Source organism: Asparagus officinalis, chromosome 4 (assembly GCF_001876935.1).
Source record: "Asparagus officinalis chromosome 4, Aspof.V1, whole genome shotgun sequence".
Taxonomy (NCBI): domain Eukaryota; kingdom Viridiplantae; phylum Streptophyta; class Magnoliopsida; order Asparagales; family Asparagaceae; genus Asparagus; species Asparagus officinalis.
Window position 1 is genome coordinate 112,779,111 of NC_033797.1, and position 13,023 is coordinate 112,792,133.

The 13,023-nt window shown below is 38.0% G+C and overlaps 1 long non-coding RNA gene across 5 annotated transcripts; it reads left to right on the plus strand.

The window, feature by feature from the left end:
• Positions 4,141 to 11,683, plus strand: LOC109837976. 5 transcript variants are annotated; one of them, XR_002246522.1, is made up of 6 exons: positions 4,141 to 4,471; positions 4,584 to 4,636; positions 5,601 to 5,685; positions 7,956 to 8,012; positions 8,257 to 10,204; positions 10,853 to 11,071. It is a non-coding gene; the product is annotated as an uncharacterized LOC109837976 (long non-coding RNA). The 5 variants fall into 5 exon arrangements; XR_002246521.1 differs by lacking the exon at positions 5,601 to 5,685 and having other exon boundaries at positions 8,257 to 8,342; positions 9,049 to 10,204; XR_002246520.1 differs by lacking the exon at positions 5,601 to 5,685 and having other exon boundaries at positions 4,145 to 4,471; positions 8,257 to 9,072; positions 10,157 to 10,204.

The following is a 13,023-nucleotide window of genomic DNA, read 5'->3' on the forward strand; positions in this document are numbered from 1 at the left end:
TTGAAATCCACACCTTGCCTTTGCACATACCCCTTTGCCACGAGTCGAGCTTTGTACTTGACCACATCACCTTCCGGATTCTTCTTGACTTTATACACCCATTTCAGACTGATTGGCCGATGACCTTTCGGAAGATCAGCAAGTTCCTAGGTGTGATTCCTTTGTATGGCCACAATTTCATTTGTCATAGCTTTCTTCCAGCAGTCACTGTCCTTAGCTTCTTCAAAAGTTGTCGGCTCCTCGACAGAAAGGAAACACAGTGCTGCTTCACCTTCCACCTCTCGGGTCTCATCATATATTTCCTGCAAGCTGTGGTATCTCAAAGGTCTTTCAGAACTTGCTAAGGATTCAGAAGTACCATCGTGTGCAACGGTGTTGTTGTCAGTTCTTGGTGTACTTGCTGGCGCAACTGTCTCGTTGTTGCTTCCTGGAGTTCCACCAATACCCGAGCTGACCAAGGGGGCTCGATTTCTCGGCTCTTGCTCAGCTTCTGCTTGCGCTGATTTATAATGCACTGTAAACACCTCATTTGAGTTGTACATCTTGTGACTTTGTGTAGTGGACGACTCCCAGTTCCATTCTCTATCTTCATCAAAAATTATGTCCCTGCTCATGTGTAGCTTCTTCTGGTCTGGATCATACACACGGTACGCCTTCGATCCAGGTTCGTAGCCGAAGAAAACCATCGGTACACTCCTATCTGACAGCTTCTTCAAATGTGGGCTCACTGTTTTGACATGTGCTAAGCAACCAAACACTCGCAAATGTTGGACATTCGGCTTTCTTCCCGTCCATGCTTGATATAGTGTCATTCCCTCCAGACTTTGGGTCAGCGCTCGATTAAGCAAATATACAGCAGTCCTCACAGCTTCTCCCCAGTAGACCGCCGGTGCTCTTCAATAGGCTTCTTGCCATGCCCAACACCGTTTGGTTTCTCCTTTCGACCACACCGTTCTGTTGAGGAGAGTACGGCACAGTCAGATATCGTTTGATTCCTAACTCTTCACAGTAAGAAGTGAATTCATTTGAGGTAAATTCACCTCCCCGATCTATTCGAAATGCCTTCAGTTTGTTCTCAGTTTCTGCCTCAACACTTGCTTTGAACTTCTTGAAAGCATCAAATGCCTCGCTCTTGCTTTTTAGCATTACTACCCACATGTATCTACTATGATCGTCCATGAGTAGCATAAAATATTCGTTGCCAGCCGGCGTAGCGGGTGTGATCGGGCCACAGAGGTCGCCATGCACGAGTCCAAGCGGTTTGTTGGCTCAAAAACTTAAGCTGTGAGGGAAGGGAGTTCTGTGGTGTTTGCCAATGATGTAACCATCACAGATCTGTGTCACGTGTTTTACGACAGGCATGCCGATCACCATCTCCTTCAGGGCCAACTTCCTCAGGGTTGGAAAGTTCAAGTGCCCATACCGAGCGTGTCAGCGCCATGCATCATCTCCTATGCTTCTCATCAAGCACACTGGATGAGCCACCTTGAGGTTGAGCACGTACAACCTATTCTTGGACTTCTTCACGTTGGCCAATAGCTTGCTGCTCCTGTCATAGATGTGCAGATGGCCTCCCTCCATTACTATCTTGCACCCATTTTCGTCCAGTTGCCCAAGGCTCATGATATTGCTGCATAGCTTTGGTATATAATACACATTTGTTAGAAGTCTATGCTCACCATTTTGGCATTGAAGTATGACAGTTCCTCTCCCTTGTATCTCCACGACCGAGCCATCGCCGAATTTGACTCTGCCACACATCTTCTCATCGAGGTCTGAAAATTTCTTTTTTACAACCAGTCATATGGTTGCTAGCACCAGTATCCAGGTACCAAATGTCGGTCTCGAAGACCACTTCTTCACTGCTCAGACTCGGCTTCACATTTTCTTCGTGAAACATCATCTTTTCTCCCTCTTCTTGAGTCGTGTACAGGGACCCGCACACCTCGATCAGAAGCAATGCAGGTTCATCGTCGTGTTGCTTTTCAACAAAATGGGCTCTCTCCTCTTTCTTCGGCTTTCGGCATTCAGATGCGTAGTGACCATGGTTCTGACAGTTGTAGCAGGGAACGTTCACCTTGTCGAACTTGTGATACTTCTTGCCAGAGTCGTTGGATCGCTCCTCATCGTCGAGCCCCCTCCGGCCACGGCCCCGCGGCCACGACCACGCCGCGCCACCGACCACTTGCTCGTCTCGTTCTTTCCAGCCACTACCGAAGCCCTCTCCTCCTTTTTTCTTTGTCTTGGCCTCCCATTCGGCCCGGATCAGCAGCGAGTATTCACTCTCTTTGTCGTCAAAACCTCGCAGCCGCTCCTCATGTGCTTTGAGCCGGCCAAACACCTCCTCGGCCGTCATCTCACTCAAGTCACCGAACTGCTCCAACGTGGATGCGATTTGCAGGAACTTCGGTGTCACCGCTCGCAACACCTTCTCCACCACAGCAATGTCATCCATCTTCTCCCCCATGGCGCGCATTTTGCTGACCACTGTGTTCAGCCGCACAGCGAACTCATCGATGGACTCCCCTTCTCGCATACGGAGAGCCTCGAACTCTGTCTTGAGGGTCTGCAGTTTTGCCCTCGTCACACGATCGACCCCCATGTACATGGACTTCAACGCAGCCCACGCATCTTTGGCCATCGTCTTCTCGGCGAGGAGAAGGAGGATCTCCTCATTCACCCCTTGGTAGATGGCCGCGAGTGCTATCTTGTCGCACCGGTTGTCGACACTACCCTCGGCCTCGACGGCGTCCCACACGCCCTGAGCCTGCATATAGACCTTCATTTTGATGGACCACGCCGGGTAGTTGTTGCTCGTTAGCATTGGGTATTTGAGTGTAATACTCTCCTCTCTTCCCTCCTTCTCTGTCATATCTCCGCCGGTGACATGACTCGACGATGATGGAGATTCCAATCTTGCCATGATCTTAGGCATTCACACACCGCGGCTCTGATACCAAATGTAGAAAATTGGGTTGCAGGGACTCAAAGCTCTTCACTGCAGATTGCAGGAACTCAAAGTTTTTCACTGCTAATTGAAAGATAAAACAGAGGACTCTTCACTGCAGATGGAAAAACAAAACAGAATAGAATATAGTAGAGGAAGTGGGAGGACACTCTTTTTTTTTATTAAAGAATGAGAGATTAGCTGGATGCTTTTGATCACAATAGAGCTCAGCAATTTATAAAAGAGAGAAACCACAACGTGGTGAAACTAACAACCCCCCACGTTCAACTCTGTTGAAGCTAACAACCCCACTAGACTAGGTCCTCCTCTAACAAACTAACAAACTCACACCTGTTGAAGCTAACACCCCACTAGACTAGGTCCTTTTCTAACAAACTAACAAACTCACACCAATCAAACTACAGACTCGATCCTCTCTCTAACAAATTAACAAGCTCACACACACGTGCAACAAGTTTAACTCAACAGGATCCTCGATCGCCGATCGGGGCAGACGCAGATGAGACGGCCGTTGGTGTGCCGGGCAGCTATGGCGAGGGCTAGCGCAGAAGGAGATACACCGTGGGAGGTGATGTCGACCATGAGTCGAGATTGGTTGCCTGTGGCGAGGGCTGATATGAACTCCACGCACTCGGGTTCGATGAGCTTATTAGTACCGTCGTTGGCGTTGGAGTCGGTTTGATCATCGCTATAGTCCTTGCACTGGATGAGATCAAAGAGGGGAATTATAAAATCACGGAATGAAAAGTATGAACTATAATTAAAAAAACGAAAAATTAACTAATAAATACCGCCTACATGCAACTCTATATATATAGAAGGGCATGCATACCAGTTGAAGAGTATGAACATAGGCCTTCATCGCATTCAAAGGTGACCAGCAACCCATTTTGGTAATTATTTTGCTCTTCAAACAATTAATTGAACTTTTAGCTATTTCGGATGAAGCAACACGAGAGAGGGATGAATTTGTGCAAGAAGAGTTATGTATGAATGCCTAATTTATACAAGGAGCTCCACCTCTCCAAGATGCATGCATTTCACTTCTGTTCGCTTTGAATTACGAACTCATTAAAGTTCATAAAGTAGGGGAAAAAATTGAGAAGTAAGCACCTAAAATTTGGACGCATGCTACAACTTGGCACGTACGTAGCATGCAGTAATCTATCTATCTATCTACCCTTTAAAAGAGCCAGTTCCTGAAAAACTTTCCCCTTCCCAAATTAACCTTCAACCAATTTAAATATACCCAATTTCTCCCAGCGATACAGAAAATTCGTCATCAGCATCCCACCTCGGTTACGTCTTCCTCTCCGCCGAAGCCGAAGAGTTCATCCTTTTACCTTCTCCGACGAAGCCTAAGGAGTTTGCAATGATGAGTATTATTCATCGGTTACCCTTCTCCGCCGAAGCCGAAGCGTTACAGATATTTCCAAAGCTCAGTATTTCTTCAGAATTTCCGCATTCATGTTCACAATTTTCAGAATTAGGCTATTCAGAAAGGTATTTCACCCTATCCCCTTTTAGTTCTTCATTCCTTAAATTTTGTTAGTTCTCCATTCCTTTAATTTTGTTATAATGTTATAATTTTGCCCTAATTTTCGAATTCCTACAGTTTCAAGCGACAAGGGAGCAACTGTATTGGTTGTTATTTCTTTCCTAAATTAGGTATTTCTTGTTATATAGCTGCATTTCATTCAAATTTTACTTAAGTTATAGTTACAATACGCTCATTTTTTGGTTTACAGTCTTTAATTTACAATAGATGCAGTTTGTCTCATGTTAAAAGGGTGTTAAATCAAGTTTATTTGCTTGTAACCTGTTTTTAATTTTTAATTATTGATCATATGTAAAGTGGACATGTGCATATCAATTGTCAATATAATTTTTAATTATTGATCATATGTAAAGTGGACATGTGCATATCAATTGTCAATAATCATGGTTTTGTAATAAACTTGATTTGGTTTGGAATCGGAGACATGTGCATATCAATTGTCAATAATCATGGTTTTGTAATAAACTTGATTTGGTTTGGAATCGGATAGGTTGAATCATGATTTGCAAACTTTTGAATCTGCTGTTTTCTTTCAGTATTCAAGCTAAATGTGAGCAATTAAGTTAACCTCTATAATTTACAAGGTCTATAACACTTCCTGGGCAATTGTAGGTTAGTGGCATGAAAAGCACCAAGGTCTGACTTTTATAAGGGTAAAGTTTCATTTACCCCTACAGTTTCATTTACCCCTGCACCGGTCTTCGGTTGAATACCCAATATGTAGAATTTCCTTTATGTTAATTTCTTTGCTGCTATTAGCAGTAAACGCTTGCTATCCAACTATGGAAATAGCAATTTTGAATTGTAGTTGCATTGCCATTTTCTTGAATTAAGATGTATTATCTTTGTTGACACTGATATCAAATGAGAATTGAGGGGACCCAACCCCAAATGATTATGGATACATTTGCCTGGATATTATAGTATAGTAGCATATCTCTGTGTTCCTTTTTTGTATACTTGAATGGTATAAGCCCTTGCTATTCTATCCTCAAAAAAGTTGTTCTCCTTCATTGATTGTTGTATCTAGCTAGCACTGTTGGTTATTAGCTCTCTAGAAATTTGTCTTTGCAGGCATAAGTTGCTTGAAGGTCGGTTTACCGTTCTGCTATGAAAGAGCATTTTAAACTGCATTGTTCAGATGAATAGCAACCACCAGGTTGCTACTTAGTTTTTGGATTATATTTTTCAAGTTGAATCGTGTTTCCATCAGTTTATGTCTGCTTTGGCAAAATTGTTTCAGAATGGAAAATGTTATTTGGAATTTTTTGTGAAAGAATCAAGTAGGATTCTGGAACTCGCCTACTCAATAAAATTCCTAGATCTTATAAGTCACTTAAGGAAATGAATACTCTCCTGCTTCAGTCCAGGTTTATGTCATTGAAGAGGTTTACAGTCAAGGAAAGAGTTTGTACATTTTTGTTGTCCATCTAGGATGTACATTTTTGTGTGCCATCTCTCATCATATTTGTTGATCATTCGCTTTCATGGAGCTTTCTTTCCTTAAGTAAAAGGGCACTCTTGCAGTACGTATTGTTGATTGCAGGATCCCGAAAGGTTAGGTAAATCTTGTCGATGCCTTGCAGAGATGTTGTATAACCTTTGCTTTCCAGTTCAAATTAAGAAACCTTATGTTAATGCTTACAGTATTTAATAAATACCAATATTTAATTTTTTTTTATTTGATGAAAAGTTATATCTAATTAGGAACAAAGTTGTCTTTTGAATTTTGTTCTTTCATATCTTCTTCATTGCTCTGCATGTCGTGGGGTGCATATTAACAATATCTATTCAAATTCAGGTTTGTGTGACATGAACGTAGTTTTTCTTATATTTAAACATCTCATGATGAGCATGCTGTTATGGCTGAAATATAGTTGCAAGTTGCTTGAGTATTTTTCTTTTTCTTGCTATAACAGGCGAGGCTGGCAAACAATTTAAAAAAAATATAACACTAATGTGGAAAGGGGAGTTCCGGTTTGTAAGAACCTGTAGTGTTTGTTTCTCTGCCATTTGTATATTTGCTTGAAGTTCAGTGGCAACATAACCATGGGCACCAAGAATCATTCACATCCAAACTTTTTCTATTTGATAATGAACAACTTCTGAGAGGAGAGAACAGCCACAAACAATGAGTATACACATGACACTTTCTTCTATGTCTACCTTTTGATTGACGACAAACACAGGCACTCAAACATAGAGAAGTAAAATGCATGTATGTGGTTCAACGAGAGAGTTTTCATTGTTCAGTATCTAAAAGGAGCATGACCCGTGTGATAGTTTGTTGTTAAGCAGGATCTGTCTGTGCGTAAGACCTTTTTTCATGTTTCATTTGAAACACCTATCAATGTGTGTGTATTGACGGCAGCATAATGACTCCTTGCAGACAACAAAGCAGTGATACATACAAGTTACATTGGACAAGGTTTGAGACCTTCACCCCTAAGAGAATGATGTAACGAGTGATATTAAATAGATGAAGAAAAGAAGTGGCAAAGGATGACCCCACTAATTCATGCCATAGGTGAAGAGACAATTTCATTTGCATGAGAAGTAGAATTGGTTGTTTTATATGAAGATTGTGCAATACAATGAAAGGAATAAGTAGATCAATTTCAGGAAGAAATCTTCTACTAACAAGGATTAGGCTAATTAATGGACGACACCTTTGGAGATAGATCAATTTCAGGAAGAAATCTTCTACTAACAAGGATTAGGCTAATTAATGGACGACACCTTTGGAGAATTTGAGATAAATTAAAAAAATCTTCTACTAACAAGGATTAGGCTAATTAATGGACGACACCTTTGGAGAATTTGAGATAAATTAAAAAACTTTATCTCATTGAAAGATGAATAATTATTAGGCTAAATAATTACATCGCCGTTTCTATGATTTGGTTTGGAATCGGAGAGGAGAAAGATTTGGGTTGTCTCTGATTTGGTTTTGGAATCGGAGAATCACAAATGATAGAGTTGAGTTATTTTATTTTTCAGATTGTGATTTCGGTTGTGATTTCTTTCCTACAATCAAATGTTCTCGTCTTGGTGTAATCAAAAATTCTTCAAAGTTTTCGAATTCCCGAAGATGTAGGTTTTAAACATTTTATTGTGATCAAAACTGAACCTGAATAATCAGGAGTATCATGGAAGTATCATGAGAATTCTAACTTGTAAACTACTCTTGTGCATTGGTAATGTTATTGTTTTGAACTTTCATTAAATATATTAATATATTTATACTTGTCATAATTTTTAATTGTTCCCATTCCCTATGTGCAAATTTGCTTCTTGTTGCATAACAATTTAACTCTTGGTAGTATGCTATGTGATATATAGTATGAAAGGCCTTACAGGTCATAAATAAGGAAATAAAGAAACTTGTAATCATGGAGGTTTTATTGAATTTGTGTTTGTATTTTGAAGGGCTGGAGTATGAGTAGAAAGCTGTGAACCTTTTTAAGGGAGAGCAGTTCACTCCAGGTGAGAAACATTGGTTGTTGACTCTTTTGGTTGGTTTGTCATATGCTCAAAGCAGATATGTTCTTCTTGGATTCATGCTTTAGTATTAGAAAGACGTTATCTTAGAATTTCTGGCATCTGAATCCATATACATATATCTTTTTTAATCATGTTAGGGAAGGTGATATTAGTGCTCATTTCAAATTTATATAAGGATTTTGTACTTCATGTACTGATTTGTTGTGTTGAAATGGTCTGCATATAGAGTTTGAGACGTTGAACCCACTCAAATATGTTCCGGTATTGGAAGATGGAGATGTAGTAATTGCTGATTCGTTTGTGATCCTTTGGGTAAGAAATATCAGATGTTTGTTCTAACATTGCTATATTCCAGATTTGTATGGCAGTTGTTTGGTTAGATATCTTAATATATTTGTGATCCTCTTCCACATACATAGCAAACATACCAGGCTAAACAACTGATATATCAAATTAGATGTTTGTGATATATCTAACAAATCAAAAACTTCATGTACTGATTTGTTTGCTATATCAGTTGTTTGCTAAACAACTGATCACAAACAAAACAAACAATTTTGATATATCAGTTGTTTACTATGTTTGTGATCTTCATCCTCTTCCACATACCAGGCTAAACAAACTTCATGTACTGATTTGTTTGCTATGTTTGTGATCCCCTTCCACATACAAGGCTAAACAAACATCTAAACAAAACTAAACAAATTTGATATTTCTAACTCAAACATCTTATATGGCAGTTGTTTGCTATATTTGTTCTAACATTTGCTATATTCCAGATTTCTAACCAAACAAATCTAATATTTCTAACATTGCTAAATTCCATACTTTGGCTAATGTTAGAACAAATATGTTCCGGTATTGGAAGATGGAGATTTGGTAGTTGCTTATTCGTTTGTGATCCTTTTGGTTAGATATATCAGATGTTTGTTCTAACATTGCTATATTCCATATTCACATTGGCTTTTGTATTATTGCTGCTATTGCTCCTCTGCTTGTCTTTCATGGGAAGTCACAGTTGGCTTATTTGGAGTGTTTCATGGTAAGAACTTTTGTCCTCAGAACAATGGTGGTATATGTTTTTATTTTCTTATTGCAGAACTTTTAAACTTTTAGATTTTGCATTACAAATTGTGTAAAATTTGTACGAATGTTCAAATAAAACAAGTTTTGCATCTGAGACGACTCATAACTAAGATGCTGGGTAAACTTCCTCAACTGCAATCCTTTTTTTTTGATAAATTGTTAGTAGCAAATATTGGGGACTCGAGAGTCATTTTGTGTAAGGGAGGAAAGGGTAAGTCCTCCTATAGTTGATCATTTTGGGTATTGGTATCTATTTATCTTTCAAGTGTTCAAATGATTTAAGGATTCATATATGCTTTAAATGATTGAGAAGTGTACATTTCCTCTAGAACTCATACTCTTACTCGATCGATTGAGAAGTGTACATTTCCTCTAGAACTCAGACTCTTACTCGATCTATTGTACATTGGGTGTGAACCAAAAGTACCTGAATGAACTCTATTAGAGTCAGTAGTATAATAAACTAACCAAAAGTACCTAATGATCAATTATGTTTTGTAATATAATAATTACTCCAAAGATGTACCTAGAATGGGCCTGGAGATCATCATCTGGGTACAAAAGGAGGTAGCCTGAACAAGAAGAGTCAAAGAATAGGTATTAAATTGTAAAGGCCAGCACAATTCAGGTCTTCACCGATACTGCGGTGCTTTAATGGGTCTGTTCATGTGCAGCATATAAGGAGTTGGTTGTTTCGGTTCTTACTTTATAAATACGTTTAAATTTAAGATTCTTTCTCCCTGATGATATAACTGAACCGAGGACCTATTTGCATAGTGGCTTTGCCATCTCTGTGTTCATGACCTTTTGTTAATGTTAAAAGGTTTTTGAGTCTTAACTTGGACCATCATTTTCATGATTCTACTTGAAGAATGAGATTTCTCATATAAATAACAGCATCGGTTTACGATAATACTGAAGTGTTTCTTAACTTGATCTGATCATTCAAATTTCTAAAGATGTTTGTTGCCATTGTGTTTTAAGCATGAATAAACTTCTGCCCTTTTTTCAATTTAACCCTTTATTATTGATTTCTATAGGTGGTTGAAATAAGCAAGGGGAGCAGTCCGTAGACTTGACTGCTGTAGGTGTGTTGTGGTCTCAAATATCAAATTACCATGTCGACATGCATATGCATCTGATCTCTTTTCCTGAATCCTCACATGCATGTGTTTAGGTTTCGTCCCGCAAGAAGTAGCAAAGAGCAGATTACATCTTGCACGTTAGCACATTATCATATAATACTGCTTCTAACAGATGTTTAAATCTCCTTGCTGTAAGCAACTTGTTTATGACCATGTGGGAAAATTAAAAATAACAAATAGTAGTTTCTGTGTGATCAATAAGACAATAACTTGCTTGATGAAAAACACAAGAATATTCCCTCTAACAAGCAATTTTTTTTCATTTTGGGGACTTCTTACTTTGTTTGTGAAAGTTTCTATGATGTAAGCCAATGAGCTTTCAAAAAAACAAGAAGAAAAGATAAACAAATGTAGCTACTGTAAGTTCACACGGTTTAAAGTTATAGAATTCAGTTAAATAGAAATAACATTATTAAGAGTTGTGATAAGTATTCACCGTCTGAAATTGTTTTCTTATAGTCAAGTTGATCTGCTGCAAGTTTCATATATTGTTAAATTTACAATTTAGTGTAATTCTATTTGTTCAACAATATAATTTATTTTTTATATGCTTTTGGTTCTAATCATGCATAAACTTTTCTTTGTTTGCAGATGATGATGAAGATTAGCATTTATCCTGAGTTCTTTTGTTGCATTTCCTGCCCAGCTTCATTGCTTCATCCGTGTAAAGTTGCTTTCCTCTGCAGGGGTGTTGAAATTCCACCAGGGTTGTCATCATTTGTGTGTAGGCGAGTGTATGACATTGCAAACAAGTGTTTATGGTGGTTAACATACAAGTATTATATCAACGTGAGTTTTTTTTAATTTTTTTTGAGTGGTTGCAGTAGCTGTTGCTTTATTAAGATTATATTCACAAAACACAATTTTTTCTTGTCTATCCTTTAATGTCTCCGGAGCAACATGAAGAAGTAGATCATTTATTGGACAAGACCCGACTAGAAATGCATGCAGTAGTGCAACCAGGAGATTATTCTCCAAAACCATTTAATGGTCCAACATCAACTCAGAAGTTAAAATCAGATACTGAGAGTCGGCAGAATAGTAGCATTTCCTTCCCTGCACAGGTTAAGGAAAAGAAGAGGAAGAGAGGGGTGATCAGGGAACAAAACCTATTAAGCGAGAAGGTCATACTAAGCTGGAGGATAGTGAATCTGCCAGTTCTAGACTAAACAATATGGCAAAATCTGAGATTGTAAAAATAGCAGAAAAAGGGTCGCTAATAACAACAGAAGGTGTTGACAAGCTGATGCATCTTATGCAACTAGATAAAAATGAGAGAAAATTTTATTTGTCTGATAGGATATTGTTTGCATATGTTGGATGATTGTGAAAAAATATGCTTCCAGACGTTGCATTGGACAAATTTTTCCCCTGTTTTTGGCCTTGCTGGAAATGTTCAATACAATCCATAGAAAAGTTCTAATTTAGTTCATATATAGTAATTTCAAATATGAGATTGACATTCTATTGCAATAGCAAGAAGGAAGTCTATTCTGCAAGTAACTTTGCAAGATATTATCAAATGATATATTAATGCAAACTTACAATAAAAGTGCAATGAGATGCAAATATATTTTGTCAGTTGTTTTAATTGGGTATTCTATGTTTTATGTAGCCATAATTTACTCTCATGTCAATAACATTTTAGCTCTTAATATTGACAAATGTGCAGTAAAAATACTGATTACTTAAAAAGGGTCTAGATCCTATATCATAACTTAGTTTTTAAACTATCTTGATGTTAAATATCCATGACAATCTATCAACCAATTCATGTTAACAATTATTATGTAATAAATATTGCAATGAGTAATAAAATTGATGTATTCACGATACTTATAGATGCAACCAGTGTATTATCGCCCAATCAATCAATAAATGTAATTTAATTGTTCAAATGTTGAATGTTTAGATTATATCTATATGTTTTATCCATTACTTACATTACATAATTTTATAACAAAACATTATAAATAAAATTATAAATTTTAAACAAAAAATGAAAAATTTACCACGTGCATTGCACGTGCAATCCAACTTGTTAGCTTAAAGGACTGACTTGAGCGATTGTGGTTCAACCTCCAGCGGCCTCCTTTTTGGGAGGAGTGGCGGTGGCGTAAGAGCATGACATAAATGTACAAAATATTAATTGTTAAAACAAATCTATGTTATTAAAACATGAAGCTAGCTAATAAAAGATGTAGAAGAACACTTTCTAACGTGAACCTACTTTCACATGCTTGTAAGCTTAGTAATATAAATAAAGTTTATAGGCTGAATTGATCGTTTGTCTGAGAAGAAATTTTCTAGATAAACCCAATCCTAATTTTATTCTTAAATTTCAATCTTATTCATACTTTATTACAAAAATCGATTCACTTTCTCGCTACGTCAACATCGTGGTCAGAAAGTAGGTCAATTTTTTTAAAACGCGATTCTATTTAGTCGGGGTTGACAACCCCCGACTATTTTGAACGTCGTCGACGATTAGGCAACATAATTAGTCGGGGTTCAAAACCTTAGCACCTTTTAAATTGGTCGGTGTTGGAAACCCCGACCATTTTGAAATGCCTAATTCTGTTTTACTTAGCCTCAGAGCAGATGGAGATGCGGTTACGAGTACCGATGACTTCAACTGGGTAGGAAAGTGTGAACAATTGTTGGGTCAAGCTCATACTATGAAGGGTGGTAAGATCAAGATCGAATGGTTAAGAAATAATTATATGAATGTACCAATCAATGCGACCGATGAGATCATCAAA